This window comes from Cupressus sempervirens, chromosome 10 (genome assembly GCF_028749045.1).
Source record: "Cupressus sempervirens isolate cs-2001-9-10 chromosome 10, ASM2874904v1, whole genome shotgun sequence".
NCBI lineage: Eukaryota > Viridiplantae > Streptophyta > Pinopsida > Cupressales > Cupressaceae > Cupressus > Cupressus sempervirens.
The window spans coordinates 452,233,943-452,250,099 of NC_143127.1; the positions used below are offsets into that span (position 1 = coordinate 452,233,943).

At 38.2% G+C, this 16,157-nt stretch overlaps 1 protein-coding gene across 7 annotated transcripts in view; it reads right to left on the reverse strand.

Annotated features, from left to right (window-relative positions):
• The window catches only part of RH1 (RNA helicase 1), a 124,027-nt gene that overhangs the window by 106,240 nt on the left and 1,630 nt on the right, over positions 1-16,157 (reverse strand). The window lies entirely within an intron of this gene.

Below are 16,157 nucleotides of genomic sequence, written 5' to 3' on the forward strand. Positions count from 1 at the left end.
ATACATGCCAAATAGGGAAGATCTTTCACTTCCGAAATGGCGAACAATTCCAAACTCCAACAAGAATCCGCAATACAGAGAGATATAATCAAAAGCATGACTCCAGACTTCCTACAAGCCGTGCTTAAATACCTATCGGGAAAACCTTTCTGAGGGTGTCCAAAGATAGCCGATGGCGACACAAACTACAAAAACAAAAATAAAAATGGGTCCAAGATAAAATAAATCAATCGGCCCGTTACAAAGATTAAATTATTATTTATTTTATAATGGGAACATTACAGTCCTCCCGTCCCAAAATTTGCTTGTCCTCAAGCAAGTGCAATGCTGGGTGCTGGAGGATGTGCTCGCCTTCCCACATTGCATCGTCCAACGATAGGTGTCGCCAGCGTACCAAGTATTCCTTCACAATGCGGTTCCATAGGGCTTTTTCACGCACTTCGAGAATCTCGGCAGGTTCCAAAATGAGCTTCCCTTCCTCATTGAGTGGCGAAAGGTCGATAGCGACTGTGACATTTTGCCCTATAGCCTTCTTCAGACATGAAACATGGAAGACATTGTGAATGCAGCTACCCTCCGGAAGTTCCAGTTTGTACGCTACCTCACCAATGCGACAGATCACGCGATAGGGACCATAAAAGCGTGGCTTCAATTTCTCCTTACATGTTCCTTTTAACTAAGACTATCGGTATGGTTGAAGCCGGAGATAGACCAGATCCCCCACTTCGAAACTCCTCTATATCCGGTGTCTATCGACGTACACCTTCTGTCGATTTTGTGCTTGCTGCAGGTTCTCTTTCAAGCTCCTCAGTAGTCCTATCCCTCCTGAAGCCAATCCTTCGCCCTTGGAGCGCAACTGTCAACCAGAACTGTGTCGATGAAGGAGAGACGTCCGTGCCCGTACAGAGCTTTGAATGGCGCCATCTTGATAGACATGTGATACGTGGTATTGGAGCAATACTCCCCGAGATGGATCCATTTTAGCCACACTCATCGTTGTGCCGAGACGTACTTTCGAAGGTAGCCTTCGAGCCATTTGTTCATAATCTCAGTTTGACTGTCTATCTGCGGGTGGTAACTCATGCTTGGTGATAATTTTGTCCCTGCCATCTGAAACAATTCTGTCTAGAAAATACTGACGAATCGTCGATCCCGATCACTGACAATGTATCAAGGTAATCTGTGCAGGCGAAAGACTTCTCTAAAAAATAGATCGATGACTTGTGCAGCCTGAAGGTCCAAGGGGATGGCAAAGAAGTGAGCATACTTTGTCAATCTGTCAACCACCATGAAGATGCAGTCCTTTCCGTTCACCTTGGGAAAACCTGTTATGAAGTCCATGAATATACTTTCCCACTTATGTTCAGGAATAGGCAAAGGTTGTAGCAGCTCGGCAGGAAGAGTGTGTTTGGACTTGTTCTATTGGCAAACCGTACATTCTCTTACATGCTACAACACGTCCCTTTTCAATCCCTTCCATGAAAATCTCTCCCGAATGCTTCTGTAAGTTTTATGGAAGCTGGGATGTCCAGCCAGAGGTGAGTTGTGTACTTCCTTCAGAATCTTCCGTTTCAGTTTGGATTCGGGCACCAGGTATATCCGATCTTTATAGTTGATGATATCATCCACCACTCTGTACCGATCATCGTGGGTGTGGCCATCCATTATTTCACAGGAAATGTACTCTTGGAATATTCTACTAACAGTTGCGCCTTCCAGTCAGCTGAGCTCTGGTCTAGCGAGCAGATGGTGGGTTTTTTGGATAAAGCATTTGCAATAACATTGTTCTTCCCTTTTACATATTCAATGTTGAAATCAAAAGACTGAACTTTGCTTACCTATTTTTGTTGTCATTCGTTCAAGTCCTGCTGCTCCAGAAAATATTTTAGACTATTGTGATCCGTACGGACGAAAAAGTTGGTACCTACCAAATACTGCCGAAACTTGGTTAGTGCATGTACGACGGCCAACATTTCTTTGTCGTAAATGGAATACAAGCATTTTGCTAGTGTAAGCTTCCTGCTCTCATAGGCGATGGGGTGTCTATCCTGCATCAGAACCGCTCCAATGCCCTCCCCAGACGCGTCGCATTCCAAAATGAACGGTCGGGTGAAGTTAGGCAGTGCAAGAACTGGGCAAGTGCTCATGGCTTCTTTTAGCTTATCAAAGGTGAGTTGTGCTTCTTCATTCCACTGGAAAGCCCCCTTCTTCGTCAGATCCGTTAAAGGTGCACTGAGCTGAGAAAATCCTTTGACAAATCACCTGTAGTAACTGCACAATCCAAAGAATCCTCGCAGATCCGTGAGTGATTTTGGGGGAGGCTAGTCGAGGATAGCCTGAACCTTCTCCTGATGCACTTGAACCCCATATTTACTGACAACATGCCCCAAGTACAATATCTCTATCATACCAAACTCACATTTGGACTAGTTGGCGAACAGGGATTGTTCCTCCATGATACTCAGAACTTCATTCAGATGCTTCAGGTGCTCCTCCCATGTCCTGCTATAAATAAGATAATCAAAGAATACTAATAGATACTTATGCAACTGTTCGTTGAAGATGCGGTTCATGCATGATTGAAAAGTAGCAAATGCATTGGTCAATCCAAACGGCATGACCAGGAACTCATAGTGTCCATAGTGGCAACAAAAAGTCGTTTTCTCCACATCTTTTTCCCTCATTCGAATCTGATGGTATCCGAAGCAAAGATCTATTTTTGAAAAATAGACCGCGCCATGTAGTTCATCCAACAGCTCATCTATCCGTGGGATGGGATACCTGTTCTTTATTGTTCTTTTGTTCAGCGCGCGATAGTCCACACACATGCACATCGTTTCGTCCTCTTTTTTGACCAACACCACGGATGACGCAAACAGGCTAGAACTGGGACGGATCCATCCTTTCTCAAGCAATTCCTAAATCGTCTATTCGATCTCATCCTTGAATTTCTTGGGGTGGCGGTACAATGTGGTTATGACTGGTTTTGCCCCTGATTCCAACTCGATTGTGTGTTCAAGCCCCCGGTGAGGTGGTATGCCAGGAGGAATATCCATGAAAACTTTTTCATGCCTACTTAAGATATCCTGGAGTTCATCATCCTGTGGAGGTGTTCGGTGCCCCTTTATAGGTTCCGCCGAGATAAAACAATGCGCAGTCCACACAACATCATCGTGCCGCAAGATTGCCTTCGTCTGATGCGCAAAAACTTCCTTTGGCCCTTCATTTGCCATCCCTCGGAGGACAACCTTCTTTCCGTCAACCACAAAAGTGAAGTCCATCTGTTTGAAACTCTGAGTGTACTCATCAAGGGTCTCCATCCACTGTATGCCAAAAATGACTTCCATGTCAGCGAGGTCCACTATGAAAAAGTCCTCCGTCACCGTGTGATTCGCCATTGTGATGCTCAGCTAAGGAACAAGGTGCGTGCAAGGCAAGAAGGTCCCTCCGGCAACCTTGACCTGAAAGCCTACATGTGCTTCCGTAGGGAGACTTATTCGCTTTACCAAGGATGAATTTATGAAATTCAAAGTAGCTCCGTTATCCAACATCACTGTAACCCTTTGTCCTTGAAGGGTACCCCACACACGGAAAACTGTGCACCTCGGACTGACAACCAATGCAATGGATCCTTTGCGCTATACCAAGGTGGCAATCCTCTCCGTACGGTTTAGACTAGCCATGTTGGTGTCAGTACTAGGTTGGTCATCTTCAACCAACATTTCTTCTTGTTCGTGTTCGTCCTCGTCATCGAACACCACCTCGATGTAATGGATCTTTCCCTTCCTGAGGCATCAGTGGCCAGGCTCCCAAGGGCCATTGCAATTGAAACACAATTTCTTCCTTCGAAGTTCCTATCGGGTAGCTTCATCCAATGACGGCTTCTTGGGCAGAGGTTTGTCCCTCGAAAGCGTCGGCGGTTTCGAATGTGAGTGACTTCGAGAGGATGAGGTTGATGTCAACGACAATGCCATACTTCATGCCTTACTGATTGCTTCCGACAAGGTAGACAGATTGAATCCCTTCACCCAACCCTTCAGTGGTTCTGCCAGTCCGTCCATAAAGAGCACAACCCGCCTTCTTTCAGAGATGTTCGTGACCAACACAAAAAGACACTGAAATTTCGCAACGAACTGATCCACCGATCCAATTTGCCTCAGTTGCGCCAGCTCTTTGAAATTGAGCTCAAGGTCTTTCCCATCAAATCGTTCTATTAATTTCTCCGTAAATTCTGCATAGGTCTTTATTTGATCATGCCCTAATGTGATGGTGTCGTGGTGCCACCATTTGTGCGCAACTCCCTCCAAGTGCAACGCGGCAAATTTGATAGCTTCTTCTAGCATAGGATTCAGCTGGAAGTAGGTATCGGCTTTCATCACCCACGCTTGTGCTGAAATGGAACCCAATCCGTCAAATGGAGACAAATTCACCTTACTCAATTTTCTCTTGAGATCATCGTTAAAGCATCCTCCTCTATTTTTGCCTCCTGAGTATCTCATTCTCAGATTTGTGTAATCTTTGTAGGAAATGTCTTCTTCAAGGTTCGCATTCCTCCAGTCCTCTTTTATCTCTTCGAAAGTTGGTAATCTCTCTCCGTGATGTGCTTCTATTCGTGGTGGGAAGGTCGGCATGGAAGGTCAAGAGCGTGCTGGCTGAGGGTGTGCTTTACCCGATACTGAGTCCGCGCTGTGACCATTTTGTTCCCCAGATATTTTGTTCTCCGCCAACTTATTAAGAGTTTCTTCCATAAGTCGCTATGTATCAGTGACCTATACCTGATTCTGCGCAAATTCCCTCAGAAGTGCCACAAGTTCAGCGCCCGTCAGTTCCCATTCGTTAGCCATTTGATCAACGGAATGTGTCCTTCTCCTCTTCTGGCTATAAACTCTCATTCACCGTCCACAAGCTAGCAAGATCGAACAACTCTGATACCACTGTAATGTTCCTGACGTGCAATGGATTAACTAGCAAACTAATGTTACAATGAATGACTATAACTATGCCTTTGAATGAAGTTCGTACTATGAGGAGGTGTTGACTGGAGTAGCCGTACGGTGATGATACTGGGTTTGCAGAGGATGTACGGTGGTGGGAAGTATGAACAAGAAGCTATACGGTTGGAATCCTACAATATTCTACCTTATAAGTGTCTGTACGCCAAGACAAGGATTATGCAGACTGCACGGTGATTGGGGGTAGGTCGTACTTCAGAGAAATGAGTCGTACGGTGTGGAAATATGGCCGTACAATTACCATATGAAGTCGTACGGTTATGTAAGATGGTCGTACGATGGCTACTATGGAAGGATAATGAACAGTGGTCGTACATTAATGGAAGGATGGTGTCTGCTATGTCATACGAGGAGTAGAAAGGGCAATACGGTGACGTGGAAGGGAGGTGAGGGTAGTGTACAGAATGTAGACGCAATATGCCATACAGCAGGATGTACGGTGGGGAAAATAGATAAGCACTGAAGGTACAGAGGTGTAGTGGGAGTAATGAAAATGGGAAGCCGTACAAGAAGACTGTACGGTGGAACAAGGAGAGTAGTACGGTTAATGTAAGTTGCACAGGCAGAGTGAATATGGAATGAAGACGGAATTTACAAACAATAGAATGGAAAGTGAAGTGCAAGGAAAACACAAAACGTTTTGGTGAAATACCTTATTCATTCAATCACATGAGAATCAATTTGCAAATGATAGAGCTTCGATTTGCCAGATTTGAACCGAGAAGTATACAGACGGAATAGGGTGAGGGTTGAATCCCACCGAAACGGCACAGGCCAAATAGGGAAGATCTTTCACTTCCGAAATGGCGAACAATTCCGAACTCCAAGAATCTGCAGTGCAGAGAGATATAATCAAAATCATGACTCCAAACTTCTTACAAGCCGTGCTTAAATACCCATCGGGAAAACCTTTCCAAGGATGTACAAAGATAGCCGACGGCGACACAAACTACAAAAACAAAAATAAAAATGGGTCCGAGATAAAATAAATCAATTTTACCGTTACAAAGATTAAATTATTATTTATTTTATAACGGGAACATTACAGTATGTTGCATGAAAAGAAGTACAAAGTGTTGTGTGTACATTTTGATTAATATAATGCATGCTTAGAAAGTGTGGAAACAAGGAGGTCGCTGCTGTGAAGTGGAAAAGAAAGAGTTTACTGTTCTGAAGATGAGTCACAGTGTTTAATGTTTTCAGGTATAAAGTACATTGTGTTTAATGTTCAGTATCATACATTTAGACTGCTGCAACATAGACACCAGTGTTTTCTTGGAATATAACAGCATTTTAAAAGCCTTGTTTATTAAGTGCAACAAAACAGTGATAAATATGACTTTCAGACTTACAGAGAAATAAAGGTCTTGTAAATCTAAAATGTTTGATTTGATATCAATTTGACATAGTGCAGATCTTTAGAAAAGCGCTGTAATATTTGACTCAGTGCAGAGGCTTAACAGATTGAAAAAAATATTTGATTCTCATTATTTTACTCTTCTATTTAATCAGACTTCACTTTTGCATCAGATTCTCAAAAGATGCATGTTGCTTAGAAAAGGTGTTAAGACATTATTTTTGTGTGTTGTTGAGTTGGTGCTCAGAGGTGATTGAGTTCTTTGAATTGTAATCAGATGGTACAGACAGAGATGTTTATTCCTTCGGTTGGTGTCCTAAAAGACGTTGCTTCTTTGTGAGGGTAGATTAGGAAAGTAGATCCTACCTGCCATTCTCACCATGGTTTTTCTCATCCTTGGTTTCCAACTTTCCACATCATATCTTTGTGCGGTGTTTCTTTTCAATTTTCAGTTTGGTGCTTTTAGTTCAGTATTCAGTTTAAAAGCAATTGATCAAAAGATTTAATTGGATTGCAATAAACTTTTAAGATTTAGTTACTATTGATTCACCTTGCCACCCCCACTCTATTATGATAATAGAGAGTTTCTATTATCTTTGTTTATGATGCAGGAGCATCTTGCATCCAAAATAAAGGGGAGACATATTGAATGTAAAATTTAAAATTTAAAATAAAATTAAAAAAAAATTGTGGAGGAGAGAGAAAGTGACGAAAATTAGAGGGGAAATAATAAAAAATAAAAAAGAGAAAAGAAAGGAAAAGAGGATTTTTATTTTCGAGGTGCATAGGTGGCATAAATAGAAAAATAAGAAAAATAGTTGTCATTACATTAATCGAGGTGTGTAGGTGGCATCTTAGAAGCTTGTGGAAAGTTTCTTAAATCTTGCATTTAATATTTGTTGTGATCCATAAAGGAAATGTAATTTTCTAATTAGGCCACATGGTGGTGCTTAGTTGTAATTCTAGAAGGTTATGGAAGTTTTAGAAGATTGTGGATATTGTGTAGGTGGAATTCTAGAAGGTTGTGGATAAGTCATTCATTGGGTGGTAAGTGTCTATTTAAGCAAGGCATATGAGCATTTCTAATCAGGTTTGAGAAGTAGAAGCTAGAAGGTGTGAAGACTTCAAGGTGTGAAAGCTCTAAAGGTGTAGCTCTTGAAGTAGAAATTCTTGATGAAGCTCTTGGTGTGCTCTTATTTGAGATTTCTCTTATGTTGAAGAATTTGTAAACTTATTTTTGAAGAAGTCATATCTATCATATCATCTTGTGGGTGTTGTAAGGATTTTCAAGTATAATAAAATTGCTTGTGGAGCATTTTTTTTTATTTCTCTTGGTCTCCATATTGTTGCTTTCTTGATTGTGAGTGGGTAAGGGTGGTGTGGCCCTTTATCAGTTTAGTATCTAATGATCATCTATTGTAATCTTCTCTAAATATTAGAATGTTTCTAATATTTAGTTTTCTATTTCTAGAATAGAATATTTATATTCTTTAGTTAGTTGTAGATAATTGTTAGTTTTCTCTTAGCTAGAATAGAATGTTTCTAATCTTTACGATTGTTTCTTAAGAAAACATCGTTCAGATCTCTTGTATAAATTGATCTCTTCATCACTATTAATAAGAAACAAATATTTTACAATTACTTTGTAATATGGTAACAAAGCCAATACTCTAATTTTTTCAAAAATAATTATAATTTCTTGGTTGAAATTATCTGCCTTTTATTTCGAAATTATGTGCATGCATATTTGCTTCCAGCTCTCTCTATAATCCAAGTAGGCTTTTCGATCTGAGAGATATGAATCCGACGACTTTTGGTTCGGTTCTGCAACCCATTTCTGTCCAAATCTGTCTATTTTTTCTGCACATTTCTGCCATTTTTTGTGGGTTTTTTTTGCAGCAGGGCCATTTTTGTTCAAAACCTTATTTTCGGGTTCGGAAAAATTTTCTGATTCCTCATTCTTGGTGGGTTTTTCGAGAGCTCAAATGGGTTGTCGTCAAATTTTTCTGAGTGCCTCAATTTTTGAGCCATCCAATCCAGAAACTGACATGTTCTTTCTAGGTTTTCGGAGCTCTCTTTTGGGTCACCCTTCAAATTTTCTAGGTCTCTACTTTTTTAGAGTTGCATGTACTTGCATGTTTGTTGCATTTACTTGCATGTTGTTTGCATGTGTTGCTTTACCATGCAAAGTCTCATGTTTTGCCTCCCTTAAAAACTCTAGTGGGTTTTCATAAAAAATTCCTCATAAAATTTCTAATGGGTTTTCATATTTTTTTCCCTAAAAAAATAAATTTCTTATGGGTTTCCATAAATTTTTAAGGTAAATTTCTTATGGGTTTCTATAAATTTTCCCTTAAAAATTTATGATCTGTAATTCACAAAGTTGTGTGGGATTCCTTTGTGGGTTTGTAATTTTTTTCTCAAAAAATATCTATTGGGTTTTATCGTTTTTCCTAAAAAATAAAGCTTTGTATTGTCAAGTTTTGATTGATTTTTCACCTCAGAAATCATGTAGGCTTTTGATTGATTTTTCACCTCAAAAATCATGTTGGGTTTTGATTGATTTTTCACTCCAAAAACTATGTTCAGTTTTTATTATTTTCTCTTAAAAATCATGGCTTTTTGCGGTTTGTTTTGGAGCATTATGCTCATCTGCAAAGTTTTGGAGTATTATCCAATGTACCATTAGTAGTCTACTCAGCAGACATCCTCTACTCCAGATTCAAAAGGCTCCTGCAAGAAAAACGTTCAATACAACTATTGCCACAAGTTTGGGCACATGAAGGTTGAATGTTGAAAGCACTTAGCTGCCCTATCTAAGCAATCTGGTTCGCAGCTCACAACGAACAATGTGGAGCACTCTAAGCAGACAGAATTTGCCTTTTACGCTTTTTGACAGTTTCGTGCTCTAGATAGATATTAAGGGAGGGTATTACGATAATAGATAGTTTCTATTATCTCTGTTTAGTATCTAATGATTATATATTGTAATCTTCTATAAATATTAGAATGTTTCTAATATTTAATTTTTTGTTTCTAAAATAGAATGTTTCTATTCTTTAGTTAGCTATAGATAACTGTTAGTTTTCTCTTATTTAGAATAAAATGTTTCTATTCTTTACAATTGATCTCTCGATCACTGTTAATAACAAGCAAATATTTTCCAATTACTTTGTTATACACTCTCAATAGTACTCTATTTTACAGGCATGACATTGAAATCGCGACAAATGATTAAGTGATCTGCAGTCTTAATAGTCTTTGAAAAGTATGGTGAACCTAAAAGGGAAAAATATTAAATAGATAGAATGAGACTGCCATCATTTTACCACTAGACTCCACATGGTATTATCTTATTCAAACTCATAACAATAAACTTGTGCAAAAGTTTCATGTAAATCACTCTTCAACCAATAAGAAAAAATCATGATATGTCATGTTTCCTTTACACATTCCCTTGATTGCTTAATAGACCTTTATTAAACTTTGATCAAAATCAATGGCCAAGATTGTCATCTTCAAGACCTATGTGTTGAAATTATCTATTGATACCTAGGATTTGTGACCCGTTAGTTTAGAGATCTACAATTTGCAACAAGATTGAGACACATTGTGTTGGCTAAAAAAATTGTACATCACTGACTACAACTTATAAAATTGTAACTTTAGGCAACATTTCAAGAGATTTCTCTCTCCTCTCAGCAATAGGGGAGGCTCCCTTCTTACCATAGGTGGCTTCAATAGGAACTTAACTGAACTTACAAAAAGGATGGTTCTCTTGATCAATTCCTCTTTTTTTAGGAATGATTTGCATACAACTCTAACTTTCCAACTTAACAAAAAGTGTCTTATTGCTACGATAATACCAATGCCCCTGGAATGGACGTAAGAACAACACCGATACAGCACTTTACTTTTATAATTTTTGAAACAAAAACAAGAAACCAAAGTCTCACACACTTGTCTCGAATGAAGATTCAAGCAGAATAACCAGTAAGGCACAAAGTTTCTTACTGAATACCCTCAAATTCAATAACACTTACAATTGAAGCCTGAAGTCTTCAACTCTAAGTGATTACAGTCACTGCTATCTCTTACAATTTGTTCTTCTGCAGCACAAAGTCTTCAAAAGTTCAAATTGGCTTTTAATGCAATAGGCAGCTCAATGTCTGCACGACTAAATTCAAATCCCTCTAGAGCAAAGCTCCAAAACTCACAATCAATATCCAGAGAATGTTGTCACATAACAACTTGAATCAACACAAAGTTTGAAAGCAAGTTTCCTCTTATATTGAAAGTAATCTGATTTACATCCAAGCACAAAGTCTTAGACTGCACAATACAAATTGATAGAATTTTCATGCCTTGCCAAAAGATGACTATTTACAATGAGCTCCCTCCTTTATATAGGAAAATAGGAGAGAGAAAGGTGGAGAAGAAAGGGGAAATTCACAACCACCTTGGCTTATCTCTAACAAACTACTTTGACTTTATTCAAAATTACATGCCTAATGCGATTGCAACTTAACTACATGCGTTGGTTGTACACGTACATGTTATCCTATACTTACAACATAGATGCTCTTTACATGAAACTGCCCTACTGCTATTCTACTTAAAGCATATAAAAATCTAATTTGAGGTATTCACATGGTATCAATCGGCTCTCCAAACTTCTGCAAGGACTCACATACAACTACAGCATCTAGTTTATTGGTATGTTGCGAGAACATTGTAACCTTCCTGAATATGTTTGCTGCTCCAGATATCTCTTTGTTAAAAATCTCCATTTGATTTTGCAAATTCTTCAATGAATACTTCCAACTTGCAAATGTATCCAGTACACTGATGTTGAAGTCATCTACGTCAAGCTATAAGCAGATGGCCTCTGTAAATTCTATAAGAACATCTTCTTGATTCTTGATTTCGTTATCTTTAGTGATGATTTCGTTTGATAGCCCTCTGAATGCTTCTCTGATCATGCTTTCTTGGCTAGTTATGCTAGCTACTGCTACCTTTGCATCTTTTACGAGTCCTTGCAAAACTTTCTCTTTGTTGGTCATCACATGTGCGTAATCATGGTACATTTCAACAGACGTGATGACTTTGTACTCACACAAGACATCCAAATAGTTCCAACCACCAAGATCTCTATCTAGCAACTCGATTTGATGATTGAGTGACTTGAGAATGTCATTCAATCCAGCAACCGTCTCTTTCCCATTTGTTGGTGTAACTTCTCTTGACATTAATGGTGTGCCTATGTAACTGTCACATGAAAGTTCCATAGTGTATGAACATCGTCATGTGAGGAGTCCAACGAAAGCTTTTGATGTAAATACGTGGATTTTAGGCAAGGTATGGCTAGGGAGAATGGATGAAATGATTAAGGACAGCGAATGAACAAATGGGTCAAGCTCAGAATGGCTCAAAAATAGCTAAAATAACCAAAAACAAGTTTTTTTGGAGTGGATTGCATATGCGAACAGTGAACTTTAAAATATGCAAGTGAGGAATGAAATCTAATGACATGAAAACACAACATGCTTAAATAGGAGTAAATCATACTATGTATCCGGCAAGCATGTGGGAAATTCTTCTTCAACCATAGGGCAGCCATATGGAGTTTACACGGAATGCGTAATGGTGGGGTTTTAACTTGCATTCATATGTGAGGGAAAAATGAACTCATCTTTCTCTTAAGAACGGGATCTTACACCCAACTACATATGCAAGTAAGATGAGACCTTGCATATGCAACTTTGGAGAAGAAGAGCGGAAGATAGGAAGAACAACTTCATATGCACAAAAACATGCAAATCTGAAAATGGAAATGACAAAGACTTGGAAGAACAAACAAAGCAAATATATACAAATTAAGGAAAATAACCAAGGAAATTTACCTCAACTCCACCAAGAATGAGAAAAACAAGTATTTATCCAAAACTTGAGCAAATCTGAAATAAATCTAAGAGATTCAGGATTTTAGATTTGTCCAATATCACAAGACTTATATAGATTTAAAATTTCAAACATTGAGGATAGTCAAGATTCGAATTTGGACATGTGAAGATAGTTGGAGAGATACAATGCCCAAAAAATGGAACAAACTTTGACCAAATCAAAGCCATGTGCGAATGCATTCAAAAACAGCATCTAGGGAATCATTTTAAGCTTGGAAATGATGACGAACAAGCTGGAAATAAAAACCCTTACCTTAGAAAGTTCTTTGGAAAAATTTGAATGTAGAAAAAACTCACAAATGAGTCATTTTTGGCAAAAAAGTGCCCTAGACGAGCTGTTTTTGACCAAATGCATGTAGCATGTGACATGCAATCACTCCCAAAATCGCCACTTGAGAAAAAAACCCAAAAACGCCTTGTATTTTGGTCAAAAAAATGTCTTTTTTGAAGGATTACATGTGGCAATGTGTTGCTAATACATGGACACACTTTTGGGGAACGTTTTCATGTGAAAAAGATGCACAAAAGTCCTCCAAATCCATGTTGCAAGTGAAAAACGGAATTTCTTGAATGAAAAGCATGTATTAAACAATAAGCTTCTCCTCAAAAAATTGTCACTTAGCCTTCAATAGAGGAAAACACAACTTTTGGGAGCAAACGCATGTTATAAAATACATGCATATCCACCAAAAATCGCCACTCTTAGTTGACCTTTTCAATTGCTAATGAAAACGCATTTTTAGGAAGCATATGCATATTAAGAAATATAGGCAACATGATATAAAATCTCCACTTTTGCTCCAAGTGGAATTTACAAGTCCAAACGCACATTTTAATAGCATTTACATGTTTTATAAAACATGTGCACTTGGCTCAATAAATCGCCAGTTATGACTTAGAATTAAAGGAAAGCATATTTTTTTAATTAAAAACATATGTATTTGAGTACAAAATCACCACTTTGGTTTAAAATGAATAAAGAACTCATCTTGATTTACATTTACATGTAAATGAGTTTCAAAAACCCACTTTAAATGGTGAATTAAAAACACATGTGCATTTAATTATTAAAAATGAACTTTAAACACAATTACATATGCAGTTAACTGCATTTAAAAAGCACATTTTTAATGATGTTGGGACTTCGAAGTTATTGAAAGTGGATTTTCATGTAGTATTTTGCATATGGATATATGCAATATGAAATAAAAATCCCACTTATACACTTAAGTTGTCTCGTGCAATTATATTTAATATTTAAGTATAGTTTTAATAAAGTAACTTGAAAAATAACCTTAAAATAAGCTATTTTCATAAAACACAAAAAACTATGGTCAAATCATCTCAAAATGACTTGAAATTTTAAAATGGACCGCAAAACCCACTTTAAATATCAAATATAACTTTCATCATGCAATTGTCAATATAAATTGTCCACTTTTATGAGGTTTTTAATAAAAACATGCAGTTGTCTTGAAAAAACCTTACTTTTTCCCTTATAACTTGAGCTAGACAACTCCGTTTTGGACCTAGGTTAGCTCGAATCGAGCGGAATTCCAAGGGTTGTTCACCTAAGGAAAAAACAAAAGCAAAAACTATTTACAACACAAAGAAAAATAAAGAAAAGACGAGAAAGTTAACCAAAAATTGAGTGTCTGCAATTGGAGAAGGAAAACTCCTCCCTACAAACAATTGGGGATAATCTCGACAGAAAACCTTCAAAAGAACACATAGACAAGACTACACAAAGAAGAATTCGGAGATAATGAATTGTTTTCATGATGCCTCATCAATGTGTAAAACAAAGAGGATGGGTCTACGAATCCATTAGAAAAATCTGTAGGTTTGCCTCAATTTTGTGATGTCAAAATTGAGGACAACACATGGACACACTACGCTCATTGATCATACACTTCATGCTTTTGAAGTCCACTTAAGCATTTGTACAGATCAATAGTTGTGATCATCTTACCTTTGAGATCAACAATTACAAGATCTATAGATCATCCATGCATTGAATGAAACCATATGCTGATCCACAAAAGTTAGTCAAATTCAAATTGTATCTTCATCACATCTGTTGGATCCCGCTTCTAAATGACTTCAATCTTTATTCTAAGCTTCAAAGATCATCCAATTCAAAACAACTCATCCAAATAATCAAATCTTTTCACATATCCCTAGATCATCAAAGTGCAAATGATTTAACCCATAGGTCTATAGAACCAATGAAACACTACCATTTAGCCACAAACCTCTACCTTCGAGAAAAGGATCCACTTCACTCTACCAAGTATACCTCCCAATGGGCTTGGACTTGTTGCACCATTGACTCAATTAAAACCATATGTCGCTATTTGTTAAAAGAGATTCGACACAAGATGTTGCTATACCAATAATATGGACATTGCTGCAGATTAGGAGACAGGCACTAAACCCACTAAGTCAAGCTGTAGATCCATGCTAACCCCTACCCAATCACCATATTAAAAAAAAGCTAGTCACTTAAGTGGCATGCAACTGCTGGTAACCACTCAACAATGAAACAAAACATAAAAACACAAACTATGAAAAAATTCCTTAATTTCAAACAAACTAAGAACCAACCCACATGAATGCAATCCAAGAATTAGACCAAGGACACTTTACCAAATATGAAAATTAATTATAGTGACAAAATGGTTTTGTTAATAAATTTCTTTCCGCTGAGTACTCCAGATATAATTGAATCATTCTTGGCAAAATGATGCAGGAACATCTCAGGTCTGAAGCAATTAGCATCAACCAAAAAAACAATTGTTTGTTTTACTGCATTTACTTCAGTTTTGGATAATGACTTTGATATCTGTCCATATTGCTGGCTTCAGCTCAGGTTCTTTCTCAGCACTTTGATCATTCAACAACTGTGATTTCATTATTGTGCAAGGAGTATGTACTGTGCATCTTCCTGCATGAGCCAACATGGGAGTCTTGGAGTAAGGTTCATGGCAATGTGGAAGCAGATGCTTGATTATCACCAAAGACTAAATAAGATTGTTAAATCTCTTGGTCATCTTACTGCTAATGGTGTATCCAATGAAATGCATCTAAAGGCTTGTCTTTATCAAAAGCCCAAGCAAGCTAGTGATGGATTTGCACCATTCTTCCCTCCCAAGGTTGGTGCACCCTGTGTGTTTTTCATAATTGGCCTCAATCATTTGATAACTGGCAGAAGCTATGAAATATGTAACAGGGTACATAAGATGTTATACAGAATTCTGCAGAGGAACGTTACAATTTCAGGAAATGGACATGATGGATTTGTTGAATAGGCTTTAGCCATGTCCAAGCAAATAGAAATGGCATGTCCAATGCTAAATCTCACAACTTTTTTCGAGCATCCCGAGGGCCATTGACATTCATCAGTGGGAAAAGGCCAAGAAAGGAAATCCAGAAACGCTGAAGGCATTATTCATTAGGAACAGGAGGAAAGAATGTGGTGGTCAGGCAGCTAGGAAATAAATCACAATGGACAAGGAAAAGAAATAGAGCTGCAATGAGTGCTAAGGTGTGAGGATTAGCACATGGAAAAGGGGGCAGTTAAAATAAATAAGGCTTCCCCTGCATACGAGTTTTAGGGAATAAGGGAGAGGAAGCGATGTGAGAGCATGGAGGAGATTCGAGAAAGACACTGTGCAGTAGGCAGTGGAGGTATTCAGAAAGGGGGTGAATGTTGAAGCTGCTGTGTAGGCCTGACGAGAGAAGCAGCTGTTCAAACATGAAGGGCTGAGTAGAATAGAATGATCACAAACAAAGAAGAGAATAAGGGTCACCGTTGTGGTTAAG